This window comes from Linepithema humile, chromosome 5, assembly GCF_040581485.1.
Source record: "Linepithema humile isolate Giens D197 chromosome 5, Lhum_UNIL_v1.0, whole genome shotgun sequence".
Classification (NCBI taxonomy): Eukaryota; Metazoa; Arthropoda; class Insecta; order Hymenoptera; family Formicidae; genus Linepithema; species Linepithema humile.
This window is the reverse complement of record NC_090132.1, coordinates 6557783-6570066: the sequence shown is the minus strand read 5'-3', so window position 1 is coordinate 6570066 and position 12284 is coordinate 6557783. Positions and strand designations below refer to the sequence as shown.

The window sequence follows — 12284 nt, the reverse complement described above, 5'->3', positions numbered from 1 at the left end:
CTTGCACTTCTATCTCGGCTATCAATTGTTTTGCTCATCATGCAGAATTGTTCTTGCGCACTTCCTACCACATACTTATAGACAGTGGCGTCACAGAAAATTCTCACGACGTCCGCGAAGGAAGACGATACGCCGAGTTAACGAGGCGATAATTGATGCAAACTAAGCTGTAGAAATAATCTTCAATCTACTATAATCGCTACATCCAAAAAGATATTTAAAAAAAGCAGGAATAAGTGTACAATATATTTTGAGAATTATAACTATTTCATATAAAATTATCGTATTTTTGAAAAAAAAACTTTATAAATAAAATATGAATATAAAGAATAAAATATGAGTAGTGTTATATATTTACATATATTATTTTCTTATTCCTGTTTCCCTTTTGTTTTTTCTCTCCCCACGTTTCTTCCCGCAACTTTATTACTTTCTTTATGGAGATATTGAACGATAAACACATATCAGATAGTTTCCTGCTGCGCCTAAAATATCATGCTACTAAATTGAGAACATTCTTGGAAAGCGACAACTGCATGCCTGCTCGTTTTCATAAATTTCATTTGCAAAAATAGCTTTTATAAAGCTGTTAACAGACACCTTGCGATTGAAAAGATACTGAGATGTTTTTGTTTTAGGACTTATTTCATATAATGGCAGCATGGCTGTTATAAAAAACGAATAATCAAGTTTCTACTCCGAACTGGTTTTATTTCAGATATTCGATATGTCTCAGGTATTGATAATTATGAGAAATTTGAAACTCTTTTAATGTGAACGAGTATTAAGTTCATTATTAATACTATATAGAAATACGTTGTATGATATTTTTTATATCAATTTCATCGAAACTAAATTAATTAATTTATTAATTTAGAATAATTTAATTTGCTAGAAATATATCATACATATATTCCTGAAAAATGGGATTAATTATTTGTGTAAGCGCCATCAATTGACAATTAGTAGCGTTTTGAAGCATCAGATTTACTTTAATAAATTAGATAAGTCAATAACTTGCACGAAAATTGAAAAGAAAAGTTAATATTAAGTTAATATTATTAAGTACTGTGTACATTTCTTTCAAGAAATTCTATCTGTGATTAATTCAAACTGAATATCTCCACCATATTAATCAAACAATAGGAAAAATGGAAAATCATCATATAAATATTTCATCGTTTCGAAAGCGTTAGGCATCCGTCATTCCGTCGAATACACGTCGGAGAAAGTGAGATCTGGGTATGACCAGCGGTACAATTTTCGGCGGTGATTGTCGCGCTTTGCTTCCGGCCACGAATTTAGCCTCGATGTGCCACAAAAGTCTTATCCATCATGTCGGAGCAGCCAAGCGTGTAACCAAGACTTAATTCACGAATTCCGGTATGAGTGCGGTGGCCGTGCGCGCACGCAAGAAGCGAAAAGGAAGGAGAGTCGGGGAGTTCGAGAAGAGAGACGCGCTCTTACCTCGCCCGTATTTACTTTCTACGGGAGACAATCGAAGGGAATCTCTTCCCCGGATGCTTTCACGATTGTCTTTCGTCGCCTGTTCTCATGGCTCCCGGTGTTTCGAAGAGCCAATCAAGTTAACTCCGACACAGCTCGCGCGCGCTCCTTAATTTCGACCGCGGCGAAAGTGTATCTACCTCGATCGAAAGTGCATCGTGATGCACACACGCCACCACCACTGGGAGATGAGATGGCCCCTTTCGAATTTTTATAGCCGGAGACACTTATTTTGCCCGCGATAGAAGAAATTTACACGCCTCCTTTTCACGGAGGCAATATCGGTAACTCTGAAACCAGACTGACTAGTCTTCGATCGGCACCATCTACATTTCAAGCTTTATCCTAAAATTGTCCCTGCTTCTAAGGTTATCATTCAGCAGAATATGCGAAAATAAAGACACCACAGGGGTCTAATAAAAAATGATCAAAAATATATATCGTCCGGTTTCTTAATATGTTAATAATTTGAAATATTAGTAATCATAGATGTAGTTTAAAACAAAATTTTAATGTAACACTCTTCTACATCACCATGTAGAGATCGATTTTTTCTTTTACAATAAATTATAAATAAACAAATAATGAAATTTCGTCATAAAGCCATTTAACATTATCAATGAATGATGCTTGAATCATTCGACAAGTATCTATGTACCTAAATATTAAAAATATTAAATAAATTTATCACGACTGGGATAAATAAACATAAGTACTTCGCGAGATGGAAAGCTGATCAATTTCCAGAGTTACCGGAATAATTTGGGGGACAGGGTCGGCTGGAGAAATTACGAAAGGTACACAAATGGCGCCTCGCGTCACAGTCGAACCTCGAGCGTTTCATTTCACGATTGAACCAAATAACTGAAAATCATATGCGAAAGTTGGTCACACTTGAAAAATACGAATCCAGGACGGATCGCCGATCATGGATGTTTTCACCGATAGAGGTACGCCGACGAGTAAAACGCTGTAATAATTATATATTACGTTTCTGGAGAAGTAACCGCATCAGTCGCCACCGGAATTGCAATTTTCGTGAATACACCGCTGTAGCGAGGCTTTCGTTTTCACTACGCCCGCCCCGTTAAAAGTTCATCTAGATGCAACCAGTTTTCTGCCAGCTAAAAATCACTCGTTTTCCATCTACGTGCTTCAGTTGCGCGTATTTAAGCTTGCGATTATAATAGTCATATACACACTTTTGCGTGTAGTGTATATTATCTGTCTAATTGTATAATTAAATTATCAGAAAGAAATCTGTCATTCTAGCAAAGCAAAACATGAGAAATTAATTATAATATTTTCTACAATCGAGATAATTTAATATATATTAGCACGTGCTCAATTACGTCTGAAGCACTTAACAGTAATAAGAAATAAACAAACGAGGTAGCCCGGCAGTAATAAGAGCCACTAGAAATCTTCCTACTCGTCCGCCGCAACATCTTTCATTTCGCAAGATTCTCTCCGCGATTTTTGCCTACATTGCATTTTTTTTTCTTGTCATCTCCATTTTGCGGTTGGTACTGAAAAGCATCGGAAAAGAGAGAAACATAACTCGCGGTTACCCGTCGTAGATTACATGACGGAAGAGGGATCGGCTTCAACTAATAAGTGATGACACGATTTTTGTCTATATCATAACGGCATTTGCATCGATATCATCAGTGATTTAATCCACACTTGATCTTCTATCCCGTTATATCTTATGAGAATAAACACTGACTTGGATTAGTCGTTTATATCAAATTTTAACAAACCCTTTTCATGATAATTAAGCTAAATTGTTGGTAACAAGCTGCAATTAAACAAGTATATGCTAAAAATTTAAATATGTACACATTTAAATATTCACTTATCATTATATGTTAATTGCAATTGTAATAATGCAATTTATCTGCCAAGTGCATAATTAATTAATATCTGTACATGCTAATTTCACTCTATCGATAAATCACATTCATGCGGTATTTTTTATGCTGATTATGGAAATAACAGGAATAAAAACTCCAATTTATATCGACGTCTTGAGTGTATCTTCGTAATTGATCGAAAGGCACTTTAACAGATATTAAATGCAATAGCATCACAAGCTAAACATTCACAAGTCTGATGACCAGTTGATATCACTCCACTGAGCCATAAGATTATTTCCGTTGATTACCAAACGACAACTATAAATACATAACGCATACTAACCACATACACATGCGCCATGTGAAATATCTAAGAGAACAAACTTCCGACGACAATTGTATACCTTGTGTTTAAACAGAGTATCGTTCCCTTGGTTTATTCATGTGTGTGCATTAGCATACGGAACGAAGGGCTCTCTCTACCACACGATACCATACCGGTATTATGCATTCTCTGGCAGCCAGTGATAATCCAGAGCGATACATCACATCATGAACATAAAACACGAATAACTAACGAGATCCGGCTCGCTTTTGCAGAGACGTGGAACAATCAACATTATTCCCGCTAAGCATTCGCAAATATATCTATGATCCTGGTAAAAAATTGTGGTATCCGTATTTGACATGTAAAATATAAGATTGCAATTGACGAACAATGCGTCCCACTCAATTTCCCTGTCAATTTAAAGTTAATACGTTAATGCTTGACGAAAATATTAAGAGATATTCCTATTCAATGCGACTTTCTAATTCTCAACATTGTATTCTCTCTTTCTCTCTTCTCTCTCTCTCTCCTACAATTATTATAAATCTTAAATTAAAACCCTTTAATAAAAATAAGTGAAAGACATACCTTTATTATTTTTTTTTTTTTAATTTAGATCTCCAAGAAAATTTTTATGTTTAATCATTGATTGTTTTAAAACTAAATTACAAATGTTCTGATATTTTCTAAAGCATTATTTTAACTGTCATTAAAAAGTATGGCAGAAGCGAGTCATCCTCATTATATTTCATATTCTTATTTGAAATATATGTTAAATTACACGTCTTTCAAATAATTGATATCTTTTTATTTAACATTTGATTCTCTTACAAACTGCTTTCAAAGTAGTTATAGAGCAATGTATGCACTCCAAGTAAATATTAAAACGCAAGTATATAATAATAGCTTTATGCTCGTCATTCTAACGCCTTCACGGAGAAATCAAGCTACCTGCATCCCGGTCAACGGACGCTTATTAATCTAATAATCTGCTGCGTAATTCAGCATCGTTTATTAATCGCTATCAGTCTCGTCGCAAAAGGACCGACCATCACGTGTTCATATTCACGGACTAATGAGCTCCGATCGAAGACAAGAAGAAACGCGCGTCTAATGAACATTCGCCGCGCGATAATAAATCGCTCGTCGGCGCGCGCGAGAGAAAAGAAGTTTCGATGCAAATCGATCGGCACACATTTTTGTTTCTGCTCCCGCGCGCGATCGCAACAGATCGATCGGGCTTCGCCAAAGCGTTCCGATCCAATAAATAAGAACGGAACAACGTGCCGCGGTATATAATCTTTGTCACTCATGCGAATCGGTTTTGCCTGCGCGATCAATCGGCGACAATTCGTTCTGACCGACTATTTCGCTCACGAGAACGGCTGCGAAATTGCTAAGCTCCTTCTACCTCCTTTTCCCGCCTCTCCCCCCCTCACCCTCCATTCTTGATAAAACATTCTAAATTATACATCTGCCGTCAGTCGCCCCTTTGACTCATAACTATAACGTAATATTCGATGAATTCGTAAAAAAAAATAAATGACTTAAGTATATAGCATCGGAATGTTCAAATTTTTTAAATAATTTTGTAATATGCATATATATGTAATAAACGTTATCTTCTCTACTTTTTCATGCTGATTTATACAAGAACATTGCGTAAATATATTTTTTACACATTCAACCTATTTCTTATTTATTGAAAATAAAATGTTTTTGAAAAAAATACATGATGTATCTTTAATTATATTCTAAGTAAATAATAAGGTTTCGCTTTGTTAATTTATTACCTCGACATTTTATGCTGATTAATATAGAAATAATAAATAACCATAATCAGTGTCGCTAATTTTTTAAAAATATTATATCTCGCAGCTAAAAGATTAAATGTCTTGCAACCATGTAAGATAAATAAAAGTATATATAGTATATAAGTATATAAACAAAACATCTTGATATAAATATATACTGTCATACTGTTTTTGCAAAAAATGCACGCGTATAAAAATAATGCGAACTTTATCCTCGCCAATATTTCGCCAATCGTGATTGGCCATAACTTGAAGCAATATGCTCTTTGATCAATGTCATTAACATATAATTTCAACAACATATTTGTGCAATCTAGCTTAGAAAAAGACACTTAGACTTGCGATAATTATACTTAGCAATCACAAATAGAACAGACTGCGAATCTATTACCATGAAACGACGTTTTTATAGATATTATTGAGTTTATATATGTACCTGCGTGAACTATACATAGCCACGTTTCCTGGAACACGACTTAGAATCCGGGCTCTATGTTCCACGAGAAATTTATTCGTATCACGACGTCGACTACGGAGGTTAGTCCGCTTGACGGGGGCAGAAAAGTCGGGATATTTACTGGAACTGGACATACTGGATACTACAGAGCGAGGAGAGCGGTCTGTCAGCCATTCACGCCGCGAAAAGGCGATTGCGAAGATATTTGCGAGATATCCCGCGGGCATTCGCGCTCTTTCAGAGCACGAAGCTTACTTACATAAATGTTCTCGCGATTCGCCACCAACTGGCACTGATCGACGATTATCTATGTCGCGATGATAAAAAGCTGAGCGTTTTCAATTACGTTTCCCTACGTGATCCCTCGCGGTTTCACAATCTTGGATCCGAAATGACGGAAACAGATATATATCCGTGCTTGATATATTGAACCTTCAGACGTGTCAATTATCAGAAAGAAGAATGTAGAATTAACAATAAAAGTTGGCTTAAAATATAACTTCCTATATCTTTAAAAATTTTGCGGCAGAATTTTACGACTGATACATGCCTCCGAATCATAAATAAAAGATAAGAACCCGAATGAGTTGATGTAAAATCAATATCTCTTGAACAAAAATAATAATCCACAAATTTAACGACTGTGCTAAAAGTTTATTTACGACTCTTTACGTTTATTTACCAAGTGCAATCAAGGTTCGTCACTTTCTCGCATTTGTTTCGAGAAAAATTATTCAGAAAAAATAGTCGCACAATGTTTCACCCCTCTCTTGTTTTTTTTTTCATCAAAAGGCAATTATTATATTCAATCGTGATATGCGGAAATTGGATTTTACCATAAACCGTTAAGTTCCTTTCAAATTGCTATAATCGCAGAGATAATCCGCTACCATATATAGGATGTTCTAAAATAATTTGAGCTTTAATGTTGAGCTTTAGTTTTTCATAATCCAATTTTCAATATGTTTAATATAAAATTATTTTATATTAATATAGTTAATCAATAGTAACTTTCCTATAACGTTCATTTATCAAAAAATGACAAAAACTTCTTGTTTATAAAAGAGTCAACTGTAAATTCTACGTAGAATAAGGTCTTGTCATTGATATGCATCTTTTTAGGGCACCCTGTACAAAAGAGGAACAGGCAGTCGCGTTTCTCTGGCGCGAGGAATGTTGTACAAAATGACTGGCAAGAGCATTATTTAATGATCGACTTGTACACTCGTCTAGGCGACTGGTGTATTAGATACGAGTATAAGAAACTATGAAGTAACGTTAATCAACAAGCAATATATAACCTTTATAACACATAAAACTCTTTCCGAAGTACGTTCTATCGACTTCCCATTTATAAAAAAGTTATTACATCTCCGGAATAAAGCATCAAAATACAATTATTAATTTAATCTAAGCAATATGAAACGATACTGTTGTTCAATGTAGAAAAATTACATGATAAAAAATGTAAATTGGATAATTGAACATTCTCAGATAATGAGTCTCGATAATGAAGCACTCGGAAAATGAATATTCGTGTGATAATAGTTCTATCAAACACCTGCAAGATTTAATCATACATAAATGGTGCTTTTACCAGTACGTAATTGCTTTGGCCGAAAAAGTTCAAAAATTGAAAAATTATTTTGCGAAGAGTAAGTCAAGTATAGTATAATCATCTTTTCACGATTCATCTCTTATACTTCGAATCGCGACCTAAAGATTTCACACAATTAGAACAGCTGCATAAAATGTTGTTAATGCCGATCAGAATAAATTACATGCGACAAGTAGCAATTTACTGTTAACAGTGGCATTATTGTAGTATGTTTGTAAAAGACAGTCATGGAATATGAAAACTAATGCAATAAATCTTACAAATGTTTCTTTTGTATGTATCATAAAAAATTTACATATAATTTTTAGTTTACGTATTATTCTTAAGGTATTATCAAATTGTATGGTATGGTAAATTGATAATTTATAATTAATTATAATTTGAGTAAGTATTAATAACCAAATAATCGCGATAATAATTAAATAATAACTCACATAAATAATAAACAGAATTTTCAAAGATTTTTAAATTTTATAAAACGACATTTAAATATAATGTATATAAAACAGTTTTCCGGCATTTAAATGGAGCATTGACAACAATTCATTGTAGACATATTTCATTGGCGTCTTGATTTGCAAGAAAACTTTAGTTTTAAATAATAAATATATAATATATATATATATTGTAGATCTACAATAACAACAATAATAAGATATATATTAAAATAATTAAAATATCAATCCTCCAAGATGTTTTGTGCGTATCAGTCATTGCTCCGCAGCGCTCGAAAAAGAAACATTCTCAAGACTGAAGATAACAAACCTTCGATGAAACCCTAATATGTTCTACAATTAGAGCAAAGAGCAACAATCTATCGACTTAAAGTAGTGCAATGAAAAAAATCAAGAGCACTTACTTCCAAGAGCGGCTTAATCCATCCGGTATCATATCCAGGACGTCATGGCACAACAAAGAAATGAAAATACAAAATTCTTTAGCACCAAACGCGACGTGGAACGGAACTCGCAGATTATCCCGTGTATTCGTGTCACCATGTACCGGTATAATCGCACAATCGTCGTTTTCGTGGACACTTGTATTTCGCGTGCGAACACGAAATTACTGCCACAATCGCCGGTCACCGCCGAATCAAATGTCGAACTGTGTGGTTTTCTTTTCCTTTTTTTGAGATTACGAAAAACCGAGAGAATGCAGCGGAGGAATTGGAGGAATTCGTCGAATGGAGTCGAGAAGAGGTGAACGAAACGAACAAACGCGATGAACCGGACGGGCCGAACGTCGGCAACCAAGTGAGAGGCTAGCGGCACTGCCGCGCGAGTCGCGTGACGTCACAGGCCTCCTCTCTTTTTTGCCATTCCACGGTGAGCGCCGCGCGCGAGAAAGGTGTCCGTACCACCTCGCGGCCCCTTCTCTCCGTTCGCGATGCCCTTCTTCGCAAAGTGCCACCGGAAAGCACGAAACAACATACTTTTCGATATCGCGCACATTATCAGTTTTCGCCGGTCAATTTCCCAACATTCACCTGTCACACGATCATCGATTATCAATCCCAAACATTACCATCCGAAACAGAAATCCAGTTTTACATCCTCGAGTTATAAATAAAAACAGAAATAAATTGTCAATTCGCAACTTTGCACATAAATCATAAAGCAATGACATACTTCGATACTTATCGTAACTCTAGACAAAAGCCTTCATTGTGATCTGTATATCTCATTCAAGATTAAAATCTTTTGACGTGAAATTGAAACCTGTTGTTTCTTAGAAGTAGGTCATATACGTTGGTTACATTAAAAGGCAAAAAAATCTAATCTTCTGTATTTCTTAATCTTTGCAATAGACAAGTATGCATTTTTGAAAAAAATTAATTTTTCCTTCAGCAATGTTTAGCAAAATCTTACGAATTTTTTTATTGCTAATTACACCATTATTTTATTCAAAGTCTAAATTTTCCGAAAACATACATCCAACAATATTGAATTGTTTGAAAATTTTTTAATTTTTTTTATAAAAATGAAATTGAGAAAGAACTTAGAAGACTTTCCGAGTATGTTTTGTTGAAAGTAATAAATAAAAATGTACAGTAGGTCTGTCAGATGTTATTTATACTTGATAGGAGCAATCTGTCCTTTTTAGTCTGTGCTGCTACGATTAAAGATAGTAAAGATATAAGATCTTCCAAAAAGAATCGAGATTATTTCAATTATTTATAAGAATAATATAAAAGTAAGGAGATTCCAAGACAATAAAACATAATAAAAATCCGGAAAATTACTTAATGAACACTTATCAATTAATCAAAATATATATAGTTAATGTCAATCGTTAACCATGATTTTCGCATCGAATTATTCTACAAAATTACACGTGTGACCCCGTCTCAATCAATCGATCGCAACACCCGTTACATGGGATCGTTCGCGCACGTTCCTTCGTGCGGGGTACAAAGCGAAGAGTGAACACTTTCACGCGGAGGCCGAGTTAGTAAATATCATGGCCATATTTTCTATCCGCTCGTCCTTATCCCGTTCGCTCGTACACACCAATGTACACGGCACGGATACACTCCGCTCCTCCTGTTCTCGCTCGCGCATCATTACCTGACTACCTCCTTACTTATTCGTTGCTGCTTTCCCCCTCGTCGCGATACGGCACCAGATAAACGCGGTCCTCAGCTGCCGCCTCCCCACCCTCGGCCCCGCGGATCATAATCATCACAGATGCCTCGACATTCCTCCACCTTGATTACCCTTTATTATAACAACCTACGCGCACACGACGCACGCTTGAGCTTCGTTAACATACTGTTGCAAATTGCGAGAGTGATTGTATTACTTTGCCAAAATCATCATAATAATATTGCGAGATTAATACAAGATGGTATATAAATCTCACCCATAAATAATACCCATTTTAAGATAATGGATTTATGAAATAATGTAAATTTTATTTTTGCATAATATTCATATTGACAGACAAAAATGTGCACAATGCGTTAAGAAACAAATTTAGCAAAATAATAAATTTGTTCTTCGAGAAATTAATGCCTGCACAATTTAAAATACTTGAAAAATGTACAGAAATAAAACTTTTAAATAATATTAATATTGTATGGTCCACATTTTGTGTTACACGAGAGTATATATTTTTAAATCCATTATCTTAACAATATTGAAATAAAAAATTGGATCAACTCACCGGCATGATGCGCAGCAGCGGAGTTGTTGCTCTGCAGTTCTGCAAAAATACAAAAAAAAATATCCAGATTATAGCAGTGTTTAAACTAATCAGCATTCGAAAAATAATTGTGCACATTCAGTCTTTTATTCGCCTACAAGTAGCTAATAAAAGAATTATCAACAATTTAACTCTTTGAAATAATAATAAAAAATTAATAATCATAAATATTAAATTATTGAATATTTCAAATATTCGTTATACAACATTTTGCAAATAATAGGTAATAAATAAAACGATAAATACCTCAAAGTTGCTCCACCGGTGCCCGATGCCCATCCTGAGCCTCCTCCGCCTCTCAGTATGGAAACACAATTCACTCGCGAAAACCCGATTGATTATAATCGCGTGATATTTTGCACGGCACTCCCGACGCGTTCTTTGCCATATTAGGACAAAGATAATACTCGGATATCGTCGCACAGGTACATTCGACACTCTGAAAGAAACAAAGAAAAGAGAAATAAATATAAAATATCATATTTTACCGCGGAAGCGATTTTGAAATGATAATTACGATAAGGGAATAGTAAAGATGTAGTATAGAAGTAGTTAAGGTGGTAGAAATAATGGGAATAATGCGACATCAAGCGATTTGCCCCGTACAAGTGCCGCCGTGCGAATAATAATGGCTAGTTTATGCTTCGGTCTTAATCTTAATCTTAGTCTTAGTCTTAACTTAATCTTAAGGACTCGTTTATGCTTCCCTGGAAATTCGGACTACGCATGTGCAAATGTAACAAAACCTAACCTAACCTAACCACAAATTGTAATAGATCCCGGTGTTGCAAATTATAGTGAATGTTAAAATGAATCGTCAGCGGCAAAAAACTTTAATGTTTGGAATGGCACTTTTGTTATCAAGTGCCTATGCAGCATGTGTATTATTAAGAAATTGAAAAAAAAATAAAAGAAAACCACGGAGATACGCTGTTCGGCCACTGAATCGAAAAAGACACAAAACTGGTCATTTCTTTTCTTTAATGAAAGATATGCTGAATACGATCAGGAACAATTTTTTAAATATACACGGATCGAAAACCATTATTTCGCGCGGTTTCGTGCTGCGTCGGACGTCAGACTTACCTCATTGGCCCGGCCTTAGGATATTAGGGACTAAAGTTAAAAGATGGAATCTTTCCAAGATTAAGATTAAGACTAAGATTAAGACTAGGGAAGTATAAACGCCTTTATGGCATTCTACGTTATCAACTCTTAAGATTAAGATTAAGACCGAAGCATAAACCGCGCGCGCGCGCGCGCGCGCGGCCATAAGAGGACACTAAACATACCAAGGACAAAATCGCGCCGATACCGATTTTCAAGAATAGAGGAAATAGGATGTGTACACTGATACATAGCGCAAAAGAGAAGAAGAAAGAGAAAGAGAGAGGGAAGATATAGCTCACGCACGCTAAGCGCGACGAAAACAACCCCACCACTGACCTTTTAATATTCAAACATTCATCGACATCGAGTTTAAACCCGATTTTCATAT

At 35.2% G+C, this 12284-nt stretch overlaps 1 protein-coding gene across 1 annotated transcript in view; it reads right to left on the bottom strand.

Annotated features, from left to right (window-relative positions):
- RhoGEF64C (Rho guanine nucleotide exchange factor at 64C) overlaps window positions 1–10731 on the bottom strand; it is a 57500-nt gene extending 46769 nt beyond the window's left edge. The window contains exon 1 of the mRNA XM_012367758.2: window positions 8442–10731. The gene's annotated coding sequence lies outside the window, so the exon portion shown is untranslated. The remainder of the gene's footprint in view (window positions 1–8441) is intronic.
- Window positions 10732–12284: the final 1553 nt, after the last annotated feature.